Raw genomic sequence first — 13,185 nt, 5'->3', positions numbered from 1 at the left:
GGACTCCAGTGGACAAGAACAGATTGCACATAACAAGCTGCAGCTTCTCCCCTTAAAGTCTTCATAGAAATGCAACAGTAATGTATTGTTTTCCCTTAAACACTGGGTGGAATATTTTAATAACTGTACATTTTCCTATGGAGTATGGGAGCCATGCATTGCTGATAGCATCAGCTATGTTTGTTGGCAGAATGCTAGTACGTGCATATGACGAAGGAAAAAAATGCATTTGAACACTTGAAATCTTTTCTTATTTTAAATTTCCATTATATTTACTGGCACTGAATTGAAGAAAACAAATAATGTCCCAAATTCAAACCCAAGACCTTTCTTTCTAAAAAGGATAAAACTTATATAATGTGACAATATCATAACAATTTTAGGTTCCTAGAAGTTTGCGAGAAAAAATAATTAATTCAGTGTTTAAGGTTAAGAAATCTCCAGGCAGGGGTAGCTCATGCCTATACTCCTAGATATTCAGAAGGCTGAGATCTGAGGATCATGGTACAGAGCCATCTCAGGCAGGCAAGTCTATGAGAATTATATCTCCAGTTAACTAGCAAAAAGCAAGAAGTGGGGCTGTGGCTCAAGTGGTAGAGCACCAGCCTTGAGGGAAACGCTAATGGACAGTACTCAGGCCCTGAATTCAAGCCACAGGACCAGCAGACACATATACAAACACACACACACACACACACAGAATCAACACACACCTACACACGTACACACTGAATGAACAAATGAATAAACAAAGCCATTCCAATGCACAAAGCCCTTGGACACTGAAATAATCCTACATACCCTGGCTCATTTGCAGCCATGACGTATGAGATCATACATATTCTCCCCTTAAGGTGATACATGAACCACAAAGTGGGGGATGGGGAGGGAGTGGAGGCAGGACATTAATTTCATTACTATGTGTCTGCAGCGTAGTCTGAGGCCTCTGCTCAGCCAGCTTACATGCACAGCGGCAGCGCACAGCGGCAGCAGCCCGTGCACGCCTCACAGCCATAGGTTGTGTACTGAGCCAATGCATATCGATTATGGTGGCTAGCGCAAGGAGGAAACCATCTTTTCATTTTACCAATAGCGCAGTATCTAGAGATGGAGTTAATTTTTTCAATAATATCTTTCTATTCAGTCTGGACCTCTGGCAATGCTTTGTGAGGAGGCTTGTAAGACACTCCACACATGGATAACAGAATCCAAAGAAAACTTGAAGAAAGGATGGATTGAATACCACTGGGAGGAGGAAACAGAAGACAGCGTTCTGGAGGAATAAGGTCATAATTTACAAGAGCAACCTGAACATGCTTTTCTTATAGCAATATTGCTCTCAGATTTTCGCTACATTGAAATCGGAGCCCCAATGCCCCCAAATCCCATTACAATCGATTTGCTTATAAAACTAAACAGATTTCCTGGATGGGAAAGGCTACATTCAGGTTGGTGGGGAAATATACCCCGAAATCAAATTTGTTACCTTCGTCCCATCCCAGAATAATATAAAAATATGTCAGCAAATTTTATGTGTGTGTCTATGTATATTGAATAGAAACATACCAGTTTTTTTTAAAGGAAGGAAAAAAACAACTGGCTGAGATGCTAACATTTATCTCCTGAGTTGGAAACATTATGGATGCTAAAAAAGTCCACATCACACCTGACACCCATGCTCAGTTTCAGTATCACTGAGGGATTGGAGGGAAGGAATCCAGACCTGCCACAGGAAGCTCTGGGGAGGCTTCTAGATTGCCGGGCCTGGGAGCTGGGAGAAGCCAGCTGCACAGCAGACAGCTGATTTGCATATGAAAAGAACAAATTTCCTTCAAATCACTGTTGTCAGTACCAGAAGACTCCCATCCTCAGGCTTGTCCCCTGCTCCCTCGGCTTCGCTCCTGTCAATCCTTCGAAAATCCCATCTTGTCCTGTTTTCATGAAAATTACCTAGGTGGCTAAGATTCCATCTTCAGGCAATTGAATTACAAATGCCGGCGTCTCCGTGGGTGTTGCCATCCCATACTCCACGCTAGCCTGGCATTGCCTGCTGGTGAACAGACTTCACTTTCTGTGCGTGCTCCAAACCCACATTCCCCTTTGGAGGCAAGTGCTCGCAGCTCTCTGCTGTTCTTTTCAGCGAGAACATATGTGCTTCTTCACAGAGGGAGAAAATGTTATTCTGAGGGGAGAAGTGGACTCCACTGAGAATGAAAGGGAGCATCGCAAAGCAGTTCATGGAAATTGGGAGAGTTGCAAAGAGGATGGAAGAAGTAAGAAAGGCAGAAACACAGGGAATATGATATATATATACACACATATATATACACATATACATATATATGCATATAGGACTATCTATATTATATACATATGTATGTATACGGGACTAGCTATATTATATATATATATACATATATACAGCTATATTGTATATATACAATATAGCTAATCCCGTATACATATATATATATATATATATATATATATATATATATACACACACACACACAAACACACACACACACACACACACACACACACACTGGGCCTGGGCACTGCTCCTAGGCTCCTTTTGCTCAAGTATACTGCTCTACCACTTTGAGCGACAGCACCACTTCCAACTTTTTTCTGTGGTTAATTGGAGATTAGAGTCTCATGGATTTCCTGCCCAGGGTGGCTTTAAGCCACAGTGCTCAGAGTAGCTACGATGACAGGCAGAAAACACTGGCACTCAGCTGGGAACACTCTTTAATAAGCCTTTTACTCCCCTTCCCAGGGATCAAGAGTGCACTTATTTTATTTTCTTTTCTTTTTCAAAACAGCTGTCATTGACCTGGGAACAAATGAGATCCTTGTCAGCAACACGCTAATGGCTATTAATGGATGCAGCACTTCCTGTGGTTTCTGAACAAAAAGATCAGTGCCCCTGGTGGACAGACACAGTTCCAGCCACCCTGGACAATGTGGGGCACCAGTCACCAGAGGTGGATGAGGACGGTGGGCTCAAGGTTGCCTGATTCAGCCGAGGCCATGTAATAACATCTAGGCAGTGTCTGGTAGTCTGGAGTAGAATAAAGGGAACTGCTAGAACTCTGCCTTGGGGTGGCATTCTCCCCGCGGACTCAGAGGCCCACCTGTCCGGCAGGAAGCGCCAGATGATTTCACACACAGCACTCTGCCCCACAGGCCTGGGCGTCACCGAATCTGTAGAAGGCCCTTTTCACACATGGGATCTCAAGCCACAGTGTTGAGGATTGAATTATTCCTATTGTGTCTAGAGATGACATTTGAGGTGATGGTGTTCCATTCCGTTAAGGTAAAAAATGATTCCAGTATTTCTTTCTCCTGTGAATGCACTGGGTTTAACTTAGGTGTAAATTCAAGAATTGTTATGAATTCTAAGAATTCTACAAGTAACGTCAAAATGCTGCATCGAAAAACATATGGAAATGATATATTGGGAAATATGGGGAAAGGAAGGCATAGAAAAGAGTCATGGCAGGGGATAATTAGCTTGTCATTTTATTCTCTGTGTCTTGATCATTCTTTGGAAGAGGGCAGGTTTTGAAAAGCTTGAAGCTAAACTTCCTATTTTGTTCAAGTCTTCACACATACATCTCCTTTTGAGCAGACCAAAGAAAATCTCCCTACTCATGTTGAAGAACAGAGCTTTGAGACTGTCAATGGCTCTGTCTGAGATGCTGACTTGCAGGAAATAAAACAAGGTTTAGACAGATAAACAAATGCTAGTGATGATTAGTGATCCAGAACACAAGAAATAAGAGGGAGGGGGAGGAGGAGAAGGAAAAATTAGTTGAGAAAGCAAATGTAGGCTAGCTGGAGGACATACATGTCTTAGTTATTTGGAGCAAAACCTACTACCACACAAGTCTATAGAAACAATTTCACAAGTTTCTCTGTGAAGAATATAAGGCACCTGATCTGACACCAGTAATTCTGTAATTCACTGTCAGACACGATCAGACCAACTTAAAGTGAAAGAGAGAAAGAATGAAAGAAGAGCATATTTCATACAACCTCTGGGATCTCCTCTCCTCAGAGAACAGCTCAAACCTCTAGCTCAGTATGCCTGGAGCCATGTGTACATCAGTATGCCTGGAGCAGCTATCTGGAGCCAGAAGGTTCCTGAGCCCAGGTATTGATCTGTTGCTTTGAAAAATAAAATAAAACAATAACAACTTTTTAACAGAAAAAGTTACAAAACAAACAGAAGAACCTTCTTAGTGATTTCAAGCCAGCTAGCAGGCAGGTAAGATGCAAATGAAAGATACCTTGTATTTGAGGTTTCCTTGGCAATTCTTAAGTTGCTCTCTCTGTAAATAGACAAAAGTTCAAGGAAATAGTTTCCAGACCTGACTGTGTGCCTTTGGATTTTGTAATAACATTTCCGTATCCTGATTTGGAAGTGGAAATAATCATATTTATTCTCACTGAGAGCTTGTAAAGGTGGAAAACTTCACTCAATATTGTATTAATATTCCTAATATTGTATTAATTATGTGCTTCTCACTTTCATAGATTTAGCTTGTCTGTAACTCACAGATAAGGAATCAGCATTAGCTAGATGGAGGGATTAAAACAAAATAACAATCAGAATAATACCATCCAGTGATTTCTCATACACCTAGTGCCATCTTAGTGCTTTAGGTGAGCTGTCGAGTTTAATCTGCAAAACAACACAGTCAGAAGAATTTTTTAGGCTCACACAGGTAGCCAGAGGCAAAAATCAGGATCCAAAGGCTCTCTGAACAGCACCCAGGCTGCCGCTGTCAAACTCTGCCCGGGTGCTCTCTTCCTGGGTGTCATGGGCTGAAACGCAAGCTCGAATTTTCTGCACAGTCCATTCCTATTATTTTACTTGTCTGTTATTTTCCTTGTTGCTATTGGGTTCTGTTTAGTCTTAAGGACATCTCCATGAGGGAGTGCATGCCTATGGAGGCTGCCATCAAAGCAAACTCAAAGTGACTTCGTGGAGAATCTGATGCATCAGGTTTGACACAGGCAAATCTAAACTTCAGCAGCAGACACGGTCAAGCTTTAGAAGCAACCTTGCCCAGCTCAGCCTTAACTGACACTTCAGGTCAGGTCACTCTTGGAGAATCCTAAAGCCAGTAAGACTCTATCCTTCCTAAAATAGAACTTGTGAACAATGAAATATCAGTACTTGTCTTTTCATTCAGAATTTTAAATTCTGAATGTGTTAACCATAATTACCAAACATTTCCCAGAGCATCTACAAATATATTGGTTTGTTGTGTTAAAAAAATGTATGAGATGAAGCACTGGAATTCATACAAGCATTCAGCCACTGGGTCATATACCACATATCTAAATGGGGTCTCGCCTGATTCTCAGTTTCACTGCTGTGCAACCAAGTCCTTACAGCTATGCAGAGAAGTCTAAAATTATGAGAGTGTTGAGTATGGTGGCCCAAACCTGTAATCCTGGCACTGGAGAGATGGAGAGGATCAGTTCAAGGCCAGCCTGGACAAAAAGTTTGCGAGCCTCATTCTCAATCAATAAAAAGCTGCACATGGTGGGGCCCCTATCACCCAGTTATGTGGGAGACAGAAACAGAAGATCTTTCAAGAGTTAAGAGTTGGATAGCAAAGCCAGGGTTCCCAAGACAGAGGGACAGAGACAGGGAGGCAGAGAGACAGAGAGGTAGGGAGGGATATATGGAGAATGGTAGAGGACACGCTGCTGGGATGAGTTGACATCGAAGCTGTTCCCTAAAAGGCATCAAGGAACTAGCTGAGCCAGAGCCACAAATGTGGCAAACATGCCCTGCTAAGAACACTGTGCAGCTGGGGTAGAGTAGGCCACATCCATAAAGACAGGTAAGAATCTACAGCCTCCCGGGACACTCATGCATGATGTGATATTTTAATTTGATCTTAGGCCAATGGAAGTCCCCAGAGGGTTTTCACTAGAGAAGGGAAGACATTAAAGCTCTCACAAATAATGTGTTCATCCAAAAAGGCACAATCAATTGAAGCCCAGGTTGGTGTTACCCCTAGCCAAAGACATCCTAATTAAATGTTCCTATGATAGGTCCCTCAGAAAGCAGGATGACAAGAAGAAAGCGTGTGTGTTGTGATGGTGCTACAGCTCAGTGTGAGCGACACAGCTGCGGTAGGAGGAAGCAGAAAGCAGAGCTCAGTTCCCCACACTTCCCACGTGTTGACTGACAATGTTGGAACACGGGTGCCCACCAGCCCACTAGTAAAGTCTATGATCCTGATACAGAACATATTAAATCTTCGGTTGCCAGCAGCTACTACCACACAGCAGACCCGGGGAGATAGCCGAATGGGTTCAGTTCCTTTTTTTTCAAACAGTACAAACACCATTATGCACATTATACACATCTTACATAACCTTCTATTGCTCTTCCTTTTCCCATTTCTGTACTTTTATTTTATTTATTTTTTTTTGGGGGGGGGGGGAAGGGTCCGGTTGTGGGGCCTGAACTCTGGGCCTGGGTGCTGTCCCTCAGCTCTTCAGCTCAAGGCTAGCGCTCTACCACTTGAGCCACAGCGCCACTTCCGGCTTTTTTCTTTTTGCTTATGTGGTGCTGAGGAATGGAACCCAGGGCCTCATGCATGCAAGGCAAGCACTCTACCACTGAGCCACCTTCCCAGCCCACATTTCTGTACTTTTAATACTCAACCACAAAGACACTGGCCTTTGAAGTTTATAAAAAAAACACCTAGGTACCCCCCCACATCCTTGCACTAGGCCCTTGTGCAAATAGTTGAACTCTTCTGTGAGAGGTGAAAAGTGAAGATGGAGAGAAAATGTAAAATATATGCAGCCTAACACCTGATATTTAGGAGGAATTCCATACGTGACAACCATGAAGCACAGGAAATCTAGGACCAAGATTCCCTGCTCTAGGAAGCATGCACTGTGATCTAGTGGTTTACCTAAGGTAGTGTTCATAGTAATAACCAACAGTCACTTACCATATATCTCACACCAGTGTAAGTGCCTGATGTGAACTCACTGACTTCTTACATGACCTCAAAGGTAGAGAATGACAGATATCTCATTCTATAGATGAGGTCCGGAGACACTGGGTATCTTTTCTAAGGCCATACAACCAAGAAGTCACAAAGATAAGGTTCAGATGCTGGCATGTTAGTATCATGGGCCTGACTCTGAGGACATGAGCAAACAGCCCTTCCCAATCGTGTTCAGCTTTAGCCTAAAATATAAATCCACTTTCATGAGCTATGTCGATTTTTGGTGGTGTAAATGATTGCTTTGAAAAATATGCATTCAGCTGGGCTTCTAGGGACCTGCTGTTGTCAAAACTGAGATCAGAAGATTGCGTAAAGACTCACTGGGGAGATTCCTGCATATGAGAAATATATAAGCTAGTGGTAGAGGCTTGGTACTTCAGAGTCCTTTATATTCAGATTAGAATGACCTGAACTTCTTCCATAAAACCAGTAAAAAACCACTTTTTCATATCTAAATGTAATTTATGAGCAAAAAGATGGTGTTTAAAGACTTCATTTAGAACTTAAAACCAAATTCCTCATCTACATAAGGTAACTGTAAAATACTGCAAGAATATTTCTAGCACTTTAATTTATTTTGGAATGAAATGATAAGCAATAAGAGAAATGCAAAGGAACATTAAATACATCACCTTGGCAGATGAGCTCTCGGGTCTTACATTGTTTGTGGTTTTCTGCTCCCTTTGCCTGAATATCTGAACTGACATCTCCCTCAGGCTTCCAATGCATTTTCTAAGATTGCTGTTTTGGGTGTGAGCAACAGGAGGGTTATAATTCCTATTGGTACAGCTATTCATGATTGCTGGCTAAGGATTTGTTTCTCCCATATCACAATTTACCTGCCATTACTAGTCTTTTGGGTTGCTGTTTGTTTTGTTGTTGAAGCTTAAAACTCAGCCCCTTATACTATGGCTTCGCCTTTTCACTCAAGGCTAGCACTGTCCCATTGGAGTCACCCCTTCACGTCTTGCTTTTCTGGTGGGTTTTGGAGATAAGAGTTTCATGGACTTTTCTGTCCAGGCTGGCTTTGAACTTCAATCTTCAGTACTCAACCTCCCGGATACATACAATCATAGGCATGAGCGCCCAGCATCCAGCTACTATTTTCTGTACTGTCCCTGAACATTTCTGGAAGTAGGAATCAATAAGTGGGGATACATTCTAGTGGTTTAAATGCAGCAGCTTCAGAGTTGGACAACACCCCACCTAGGTCTTGATTCTGCCCTTCAGTGTGGATAGGTCTTAGGGAAAGTTCACTTTGGGGATTCTAAGCATGCTCTGGGAACAAAATTCGTGAATTGATGTCTTAGACTCATTATCAGCGCATGCCTACATTTTCTTACCCTGTAAAATAGGGCTGAGGATAGAGCAATTACTCATTAAGAAATTGTGTGAATTGAAGCAATTAATCAATGTAAATTATTTAGAACGCCATATGGCAAACAAGAAAGCAGTCACTAAATTGTTGGTTGCTCTTTATATTATAATCTGCTGGAATTATGGTGAGGTATACTTGACATCAAGCTTGTAAGGAATAAATATAAGGTGTTGCATCAAAGGCGTATCTCCCATCCCATCATCCCTCAGGACTTGGCACAATGCCTTGTCTTTGAAGCCTCCCAGAAAATGATTTTAGTGGAATATAGTGCATTATATAAGACGTAATGTACTGTAAGAATCAAGAAAACAGAGATCGATTTATTATGAAGGGCACAATAACCACGAGCCTGACTGCTGTTCGGCAGGAGTTTCTCTTATTGCTCTGAAGCTCTCGCATCTTATATGGGGAAGTACTATTTTTATCACTGAAGTAAATACAAAACAATCTTTCTGTGTTTGGTAGCCCTGTCAGCTGGCCCAGCATACCATGTAAAAAGTGAGACTATTAAGGAATATGAACCAAAACCTTCCATTCTCCAACTGGTGCTGTAAAAATGTCAGAGCCTTATTAGCATTTATAGAACACAGCCAGTAAGACAGTAGACATGTGAGTACAGATTGCTGATAAAGTTAGACCTTCTAAAGTTGTTTGGGTTTTTTTGAGAAACATAAAATGTCTGATTTATAATGGTTCAAAAAATATAAATGGACCTGACACGCAGGTTAAAGATCTTTGCAGGTAGCAGAATCTGTGTCTCTTAAGAGATTAGACTGGTTTCCTATATGACTTGTCATTTGGGGAACAATTCTGCACAGTTTCACATGCCAAACACTAGAAACTGATCACTGTTTTTCCTTAACTGGATGATTAGAAATATATTGTCTCTGTCTATAAAATCCCACATCAGTAGGCATAATCTAAGAACTAAATAGCTAGAGCCAGCATTTTCCTGGACCAAACCTTAACAAGTAAAGTGACTATAAATCGGGGGATAATTGAAAGAACTTACCTAAGGACATTTTGTCATTGTACCAAGACCTAATGTGATAAAAGTGAATTACTAGCATTTATTTATCTGGCACAAGTGTGTCCTGGGTTGCATAACCAAGGGGCTTGTGTTTTAAGTCATGCATGTTCATAGAGAAAACAGAGGTCCTGTTAGCAGTGCTGTCCACTGTCCCTGTTCATCACATTAACGGCTACTGGATTTATGGTACAGAGGATAGGATGTGTAGAGTTAAAAGCAAAGTTAATCTGCTATGAACTGTATGGGATCACCAATTCTGTATGCATACCAAGATTGGCAAAGGACTAGAAAGTAAGTAATACATGAATCCTCTTTGTTTTCATTTTTCCTTCTAAGAAAACAAGACGGTTGGCCATGAGTACATTAAAAACAAGAAAACAAATGTGAATATAAGGGTCAATTAATTTATATGCAGTCAACCATTAGAAATATGATTAACAGTGGACATGAGATACATTTTTAGTACATGCTTGAACAAAGCTATCAAGACCTTGTGAGCAAATTATCTTACTCAACTAAGTGTCTCTTACTGCATTTACTTGAATGAAGAGGTAAAAGGGCATAATGATTTTATACAGCACTTACATGAGGGAGAAACAAGTTTTCATGAAAACAGCAAAAGCAAGGCAATATATCACCTAGCAACATAATATGTAGTTGTAACTTGTGTTTGAAAAATGAAGCCATTTAAAATTTCAATAGTTTAATAAAGAAAGAAAAAAATGGGGTGGGAAAGAGGTGACAGTGGTCAAGGTACATGATGTTCACGAACTGTCGTGTTACATGACAACCCTGTGTACCACTACTTAGAGGTAACACAAAATATTTTAAAAATAGGGGTGGAAAAGCTTCTTATTTTTCTTGCTAGAATTTGTTCTTATTTGACTTTCGATTAAATAACTATGTCTACCCTTAAACAGTATTTTAGGAAGTGATTTTTCTCTCATTGTTCATTAGGTAATAAATAGAAGTTAACGATAAGATAGATGAAGTCCAAGGATTTGGGAGATTAAAGAAAAAACTAAAAGGAACAAAAGTGACGGAAAGGTGTGGTGGCATCAGCTCGCTCAGGTAGTTTACAAACACACTTCAAGAAAAGGTAGAGTGAGTTCGCCAAGCACTAAAGAGCTTGGAGCATGTGTCTTCTAAAAATCAATACTATAATTCCCCGAAGACGCTAAGTGACTTTCTTTAGTCAGTACGTGGTGTTCACTCATCAGCCATTTGTTGCCATTTGATAAGATAACAAATGTCTGCACTTTGAGTGTCAGCATATATTTGAATAAATCCAGCGGTGGGAGGGAACCCTGAAGTTTCTTAAACCAGAAGAACATTCTTATGAATAAATTCTCACTGTTGTACTCAGGGAGTGGATCTATGACTCAAAGCCGCAAACGTGAGTGACAGAGTTGCTACGGAACTTGACGAGGCTCTGGGAACAAACGGCACAGTTGGGACTTTCTAACGGCGTGTTGGAATTGCAGTGGAAGGCAGGCCTCTGGCTCAGGTGAACCTTCTCTGGCCAGCCTGGTTTCCTGGCAGCTTCCATGCCCAGCACTGGCCCCTCTTCCGTCCATCCCCCTTCTCAGCACACACAAATAAGGCTGGGCTTGTGCTTTGAAATCGATCACTCTGCTCTGACAAGTTTTCTTTCCAGAAACCCTATCACAAAGGTAAAATACTAGGAATTTCTTCTCTTAAAAAGCCTGAGTTCTGGTCTGCAAGTCACACCCCTCCTCCCCCCATGCATACTCTGCCTCTACTTCTTCTGAAAGCAAATTCTTTCCATATAAAACACGAGGAAGTTCAGCACAGCTTTATTAGCTGACCATCAAAGTTTCCTTACTTTTTGCGTTTTGGTCTCTGAACCTGGGAAACTTTGGAAAAATCTATACATGTAACAAAAGTAAAAAAAAAAACATCAAAATGTAAAATGTATCTAATCATTATCTCAACAGGTTATAGTTCAAAATGGAATACTTTGAGCAAAGGATATAAGTTTGCAGCATCATTACTAAAGAAATTAGGTCCTCCAATAATTGGGATTTCATACCACTAAAAATCACTATAGTATATGAACATATTTAAATTTGGCCCCCAAATTTGAGAAAATGTCCCTACTAATATGAAAAGATAGGAATATTAAAATGCATCTCATCTTTGTACAATAAGTTGAATGTGGGCATGTGTTCATTTGTAAAACTCAAAAATAAAATATATTGGGGTAGATGGAGGAGGAGAAAAATGGAAGGGGTGCTATAGATCAAGGAGCATTGTACTTAAAAAGTGAATTGAAATCCCATCGGACGACTACTTAAGCATAATTTTAAAATATTGCTGAGCAATGAGAGAAAGGAAATAAAACCTCTCTACAGAGTTCATATGAACCCTATCTTTAGCCTCCTTAAATACACCATTGCAACTAACTTCCTACCGGTCATACTGCAGTCATATGTCATTCAAGTACAACTGCCCCCTCGGTCCTAGAATGGCAGACCAGACTCAGGGCACACAGTTTTAATCTACCCGTTGACAAAGTTACAAATGTCTACAGCTGACAGATAACTTCAATCTGGTTAAACAAGTGAAAGTTTGCCTTTGATGTGAAGTTGTCATGAGACAAAGAGCCATCCACAGAATCAACAAGAAGAGCAAGACAGAAAGGGAGCAAAGAAACACAAAGGATGGCTGAGACAAGCAGAAAAGGTCAGATAAGCTGATGCTAGGTGAAATGAACCCCAAGATAAGGATTCAAATGTTTTTTCTTTCTTGCGATTGTTTCTAATATTTATAAGATGATTCTTTGTTGCGTTGTATGTCCCTCCTCCACGGTATAACCCCTGCTTTCACTATATTTGATGTTGGTATAATTTGTGGAGGGGAAGGGAAAAAACAAATCGTTTAAACAGGGATACAGGTGGACCCACTGCAACAATGGGATGTACAAGTTGTTATGTCCAAAAACGAACTTAACAACTTTACAACTTTGGTCCGGGTGGGGGTGGGGCGGAGGGTGGAGGTGGGTGGGAGATGGGAAGGGATGGAAAGGGGAAACAAAGGAGGAGGCAACAATGCTTGATAATTACCTTGCCCATGTCATTGTAACCCCTCTGTACGGTATTTTCACAATTTAAAAAAATATAAAAAATTAAAAAAAAATAAAAAGAAACACAAAGGAAATCTCCATGTGTGGCCAGTTACCTACCCAAATAGAAAATTACACATGCAGATTCACGGTAACATTCGCTAGCAACAAAATGCAGTCCTTGTAGCAGAAGAAAAATCCTGGACACGGGATCTGGCAGAGAGGCAAGTTTGTCACCTAAGTCCCTTGGCCTGGGGCAGAGAACTCTCTCTCACTAGCAGCAGCTTTTTCACTTACAAAGTCAGGGAAAACAGGGACAATCGCCATAGTGCATGTCTGTGTCCCAAGCTATGTGAAAAGACTGTCTCTCCAAAATGAACAAACAAATACATAAGCAGGACATGGTAGTATATACCTGTAAACCCAGCTGCTTGGAGGACGGAGATAAGAGAATCATGTTCCAAGCTTTATCCTAGACAAAAATGTAAGACCTCATAAACAAAAAAGATCTAGAACTATATCTCAAGTGGCAGAGCACTTGCTAGCAAGTGTAAGATACTGAATTAAAATCCACTGGGGAATATAAGAACTGCTTTTATAAGATGATTTTTAAAACTACAACAGCATTCATAAAAGTGAA

General features: G+C 40.8%; 1 protein-coding gene across 7 annotated transcripts in view; it reads right to left on the bottom strand.

Moving 5' to 3' along the window:
- Window positions 1-13,185, bottom strand: part of Inpp4b (inositol polyphosphate-4-phosphatase type II B) — a 429,128-nt gene that overhangs the window by 255,248 nt on the left and 160,695 nt on the right. The window lies entirely within an intron of this gene.

The sequence above is a fragment of the Dipodomys spectabilis genome, unplaced genomic scaffold, assembly GCF_019054845.1.
Source record: "Dipodomys spectabilis isolate Male_0828 unplaced genomic scaffold, ASM1905484v1 ptg000297l, whole genome shotgun sequence".
In the NCBI taxonomy this organism is placed as follows: domain Eukaryota; kingdom Metazoa; phylum Chordata; class Mammalia; order Rodentia; family Heteromyidae; genus Dipodomys; species Dipodomys spectabilis.
The sequence above is the reverse complement of the archived record's forward strand: the minus strand, read 5'-3'. Positions and strand labels throughout refer to the sequence as shown.